Below are 6,016 nucleotides of genomic sequence, written 5' to 3' on the forward strand. Positions count from 1 at the left end.
AGCCAGCCATGTCTCAGAGGCATCACACATGAGTAACAGCACATACTCCCTCCAGCCACACAAAACACGTTTTGCAGGGAGAGGTGCAGGGGAAGAAGCAGAAGCAGAAGGGAGAGATAGGATGTGTTTGAGACACCTAATGGTTCTAACAACTGGCCATGCCTGGCAGATCCTGTAATGGCATTCTGAGAAAGGAGGGAGAGATCTCCTTGCAAAAAAGTAACTGTGATCTTAAGCTTGGAAATTAATTCTCTTTATAATCAGTAATACAAAAGGAGTCTCTCCTCACAAGGCTTGCACACATGCACCAAGTTCGTCAGTCATAGCACGTGGCCTAAACCACACTCTGAAATAAAGCTTCAGTGACCAGCAGCCAAGATGAAAATACTTCCTTCTCTTTCCTGCAAGGGGAAGCTGTTTGAAAATAGAAAAAATATAGATTATATGCGAAGACAGGTAGCAGAAGGCCCTCTCACAACAACATGCTCCACACACCGGCAACCTCTTCCAGGCCCTAGAATGTAATGTCTATAAAGATATGAGCAAAGCACAGCTGGACTCTGAGTAATCCACAGCATACACAGAACAAGTCCATGGGCCACAGTTTCCTTTCAACTGTGGTCATACCTACATCTCATATAGCACTAATAACCAACATAGAGTTGAGAAAGACAGCTCTGATTTTTAGGAGTGCCTGGGCATTATCTCCTCCCCATCATACCCTCTAAGCAGCTCTCCCCTCCTCTTGCTTTCAGTAACACAGGAGATGAAAAGGCATACTCTTAACAGAAGAAGATTTCCAAACAAATTTATGAGCTCTCTATTAAGGCCCGGGTAAATCAGCAAGCAAACAGGACCAACAATAGCCGTCTCTTTGAGAGATGCTGACACCATGTGGGAAATGCTAAGAAATGCTCCATCCACAGACCGTCCCCCTCTGCTCCCAAGGCAGCCATGGGACTCTAGGAGAACACTCAGGAAAATTTGTCTCATTAACCAAAGATATGGGTTCAAAAAGTATTAGTTAAATCACATTAGAGTTGCCTGTGGGCAATCAAGCCTGTGGGCAATGAGTCATTTTAGTTTGGTTTAATTTAAATATATGGGTAATTATTTCAAAACAGCTTTGCTTCAGTTTATTTTACCTCTAAATCAGAGTGCCCAGGCCCTTCCCATGTACTTTCAATAATCCACTTTAAATGCTAAATCTGATTATCTTTCTCACATCGTTCCATAACAATGAGACCTCCTATGCATCATCTTTGATTAACTTTGTACCCAAATTTCCTAAACAACTTTGAAAAACATAAATGGTCCTTTTCAGTCATGTCTTACCACTAAATAACCTGCAGGAAACTGCACTGTAGCTGCTTAAGAGCTTATTGGCATTGGCAGCAGTGTTCCACTGAAAGAAGTCCTTTCCCAAACGATGGAGTTGGATTTTTTCAGGCAACTGCAGAAAGCAGGTTTTGACTTTAAAGAGTAAATGAGCATCACAAACTGAAGTTCCTGTTTTTAAAGTGAGCATTATAAAAGCAGGTTTTTCCTCATGAGGCCCCCGTTCTGATTTTTAGTCACTCCCTGATCAAACCTGTGGAGAGTTCAATTTCTTTTCTAGTACCGCATGTTTGCTCTAGAACCTGTATTTCAACAGCACTTCTTTGAAAACAGGCTATCTTGAACATAACTGCAATTTTTCATTCTACAAAATCCCACAGTGACCTAAATTCCTCGAGCCCTGCACTGCTTTCCTGCTCACTATGAAATAAAGCCTCTGCTTCCAAGCTCTTATAGATGAACCAGAAAGAAAACCCTGCCATTTAAACCAAGGTCCTGTTTGATGACTCAAAGAACTAGACATTTTTAAGCAGGTGAAAACAAGCTTAGCAGAGGTATAAACACTCATCTTTTAAGACAAAAGAAAGCCCTTAGCCAGCAGAAGTTAGAACAGAAATTTCTATGGGCAAACAGTTCCTGTGTTAACTGCTAGGGAGTTTCTAGCTTTCCTAAAACCCCACCATATTAACAAATTGTTGGCATTGTGTCACACAGCAATTCCTATGTTTTCAGCAAAAGTCCACATGAAAGCTTATAGAACTAGAGTATTTTTCAACTGTTGAAGAAACATGCTTATTTCAGCCACTAGTGACCAAACCTCTTAGATGCCATTCAGGTGAAGATTACATTTCTGTGCTCTTTCAAAATACAAGGGGTTTAATTTAACTTCATATGCTAATTTTCAATGGAGACTAACAGTGTGGCAATTGCCACTTTCAATTCCCTCCATCTGGCAAGTTTCCAACACTCCCTCCCAGAAGAGGCCTTGCCATGTGCCATCCCTTCTATCCATGGAGGGGCTCCACCATTCAAGAAACCAGAAGGGCGCATCGCGGGGCTCTAGAACATAACTAGCAGCAGAATTCACTGCCTCTATTTCCCCTTCAAACATGTTCACTGCAAACTGAAACCTCCCTGACTCCATGTGGGTTGGCCCTGGTAATGCCTCTTTCCCCTGTTTGCATAGCAAAGAAGTCCTTTCTTTGTGGCTTTCTGCAGAACAGAACAAAAACAACTAAGATTGCTCCACCTATGCAGATAGCTCTTACCTGAAAGGGATACAGCCCACAGCCCACACTCCACCCGCCAAAAACTAAAAAAAAAAAAAAAAAACCCACGTATAGTGACATAAAATCTGTTATCAAGGAAAGTTTCCCCACACCCCCCTACAAAAACACTTCAATATTTTGTTGTACAACGTGCTGCCAACCCGCTTCTTCCCACGCAAACCAAAGTGTGTGTGCACAACAGATAAGGAATCAGATATCCCTTTTCAGCCTTAAAGATGTTTTGCTAAACAATTTCCAAAGATTTCCAAAGAAGTGGGATACGTGCAAACTGCAAGGAATTTCTGCCATTTTCTAAAAGATGTCCAAGCAGACCAAAAAAAATAAATAAATCAATGCAGTGATAAATAGAGTAGCTTGTTTCTGCACCAGGATGTTGCTACAGTAGGAAAGAATAGCTCACAGTAACTGAACAAGCGCTATCCTTTGACAGTTATGCTAGATCTGCCAGTAGAGAAGCCAAGGTCACGTTCTGAGATGAGTTCTACCACTACTCAGGAAATGTGGGATTTTTATCACTGATGTCAGTAAAACGTTTAGGTGCAGGCACAGGCAAACTATTAAGACAACAGGACTTCTGTGGGTTGGCAGCAGGGAGTGGTGTAACCCCATTTGTCTTTGCTGTGCTCTTCTTCCAGCTGTAGAGACACTCTAACCTGCCGCCACAGTTTTCATTTCAGTCAAGGTGATCACTCACACAGCTCCCGACCTTGTGAGCAAACACAGCGATGCTGAAGGACTTGAGCAAAAGGTCACTCTGCCTCTTACCTGCCACACTCCCGTGCTCTGGAGTCTTTGCTCTTCTCCTGGGTGAAGCGCTCTCTGCTGCGGTGCTTCTGGACAGCGCACATCCCACCAGCTCTCACTGCAAAGCCAACATTTAAAAGCACTGGTTCAAGGTTTGACGGGCTTTGGACAGTAGCACAAAGCCAGTCTATACCACAGCTTTTATTAACGCATCCCTGATACAGCACTTCAGTTTCCCAGTTCTTATGGTGCTTTTCTAAGCACGTCCATTGTTGACTTGGCACAGAAGAGACTGCCCAACACTTGAAAGCACATGGCCAGGGCACCAAAGGGCATGCAGAAACTTCCCAAATATCAACTCCAGCTTTAACTTTTTAACACTTATTCTATGCTGTTGCTCTGTTCTTGTGACTCGGTTCCCTGAGCAGAGGGCTTGGTGTGGGGCGGCTTTGGGAAACAATTCCTCCCCATTTCAAGGAGTCCTGATTGCTTCTTCACCACAGACTCCAAGAAACAACAGCCTGAGAGACAATGAATGCCTCAGCACAAAGACAAGACGAGGACTTGTGAGATCTGGTTCCATTCCCAGCTTGCCTACACACTCCCTGCAGGATCCTAGACCGAACACTGAGGAACAGCAGGTCTCAATTCCCATGCTATAAAATGGGGCCATTAACACTTAATTTCTCTCATCCATTGTCTGCCTAGATTGTAAACTCAGTAGGAAAGAGACTATGTGTTTGTACAGAGTCTAGCATGAGAGAGCCTCCAGACATAAATGAAATATAAAATAATAAAAATAATTTTAAATCCCCAGTAGGCAGCTGTAGAAGTAGCAGGATAGAAGAGAAACACATGCTTGCCTTCTAATGACAAAAATAAACACCCTACAGGCAGTCAAGAGACTGCTGTGCTACATGGTAGCAAGGCTTCTCATTGCTTTTCTGGGAAGAGCTTGCAAATCCACAGCTCCAAGGACACCATGCCAAATACCACCAGGCAGGTTGAGATTCCATTAATACCTGATAAACATCGTCCTCTCGTTACATTCTCACCACAGCATCACACACGATTAGTGGGTGAAGCTTACTAGACTCAGTGTAACCCTTCCAAGTGACACATTACACTGTCAGTACTGCAAGAACAGCAAATTTCCATCCCATTTCCAATAAAAGGCAGAATGAAAGAAAATCCAGCTATGCAACTTAACACCATTTCTGCTGTGGGAAGTAGCTGACAGATTTTGCCTGATTTAAGCCAGCAGCAACCAGCCACAAAAATATGCCTAACCTTTCCCATTTACAAGTCTGCAAATTCCACATGAGCTTGGCTTTGCCTTAGTAAAGTGAGTCAGGAACACTGTGGAGCCAAAGGGCTGCCAAGAGCCCAGCGTTCAAGAGCGATTCAACAACAGTACATGAGCATGTGTACAAAGAAAGGATGTCAGTAGGGGAACACGCGTTAGGGAGCAAACAGAGACAGATTAACCAGCGATACAAATGCTTTGAAAAACATCTCCACAAAGAGCATTTTTAAGAGCTGAACGCAAAACCCAGGAAAGCCAGCACCCACTTTAGCCTCCCACTGCCAATATCAGAACATTTAACACTGATAAGTGCAACCCTCGAACTGCTTATGAGAAGAATGTGGATTGCTATTGTTGTTAGTGCTCCAGCCACCCTTTCAATGTCAGGGTCCCCCCATACAGCGGGAGACAGGGCATATCTCAAAGACCTTGCAGCCTGGGTAGCCAAAACAAGCAGCGCGGAGGGGAAGGGGGAGCACCATCTGGGGCTGCTGAAGCTCACGTAGGAAGCCTGGGGGAAAGCCAAGAACCAGGCCCAGATCTCTCAGATCCCAGGGCAGTGCATGGGTCGCCAGAGCATCTGCTCCCATGTCCTGCCCAGAGCCGGGCCACCGCCTCATGCCCAGCGCCAGCAAAGTCTGACCCCAGACATGACCAGGCCCCAGAGCTGCTACAGGCCTGGCCCCAGAACCCCCAGCCCTAGGCCCCAGCGCTGCCCTGGCCCTGGAGCCCCCCCCAGCCCCAGGCCCAAAACCCCCACAGCACCGATCCCTGCCCTAGAGCCATCCTGGCCCCACAACCCCCCTGGTCTCAGCCCCAGAGCCACCCCAACCCTGGCCCCAGAACCCAAAACATGGAGCTCCAGGCCCCAGAGAGTCCAAACACAGCTCCCAACTCCAGAGCCCCAGAGCTGCCACAGGCCTGAACCCAGAGCCACCCCAGTCCCAGCCCCAGAGCCCCCTCAACCCCAGGGCCACCACGGCCTTGACACAAGAGCCCCCCTAACCCCAGAGCCTCTTCAGTCCGGACCCCAAAGCCCCCCAGAGGCCCCACAGCTCCCCCGGCAGCCATGTTGGAGGCTCACCATCATGGCGCCGCTCCTGCCCTCGCACCCACACCGGGGGGGGGGGGGAGCACGTGTGCGCATGCGCACCATCGCAGGTGTGCGCATAGGGAGCTCGCACCAGGGTGTGCACGTGGGGAGGGGCACGTGACCGCACTTGCGCGTGCGCGTGATTGTACCTGTGCGCCCCTCTTGATGCGCGTGCGCGCACGTGATTGCAAGCGCTCGCGCCTCGCGTGCACCCCCGCGTGCCCAACCCCCGCCCTCGCTCCCCCT

The sequence above is a fragment of the Apteryx rowi genome, unplaced genomic scaffold, assembly GCF_003343035.1.
Source record: "Apteryx rowi isolate R43461 unplaced genomic scaffold, aptRow1 scaffold_1092, whole genome shotgun sequence".
Taxonomy (NCBI): Eukaryota; Metazoa; Chordata; class Aves; order Apterygiformes; family Apterygidae; genus Apteryx; species Apteryx rowi.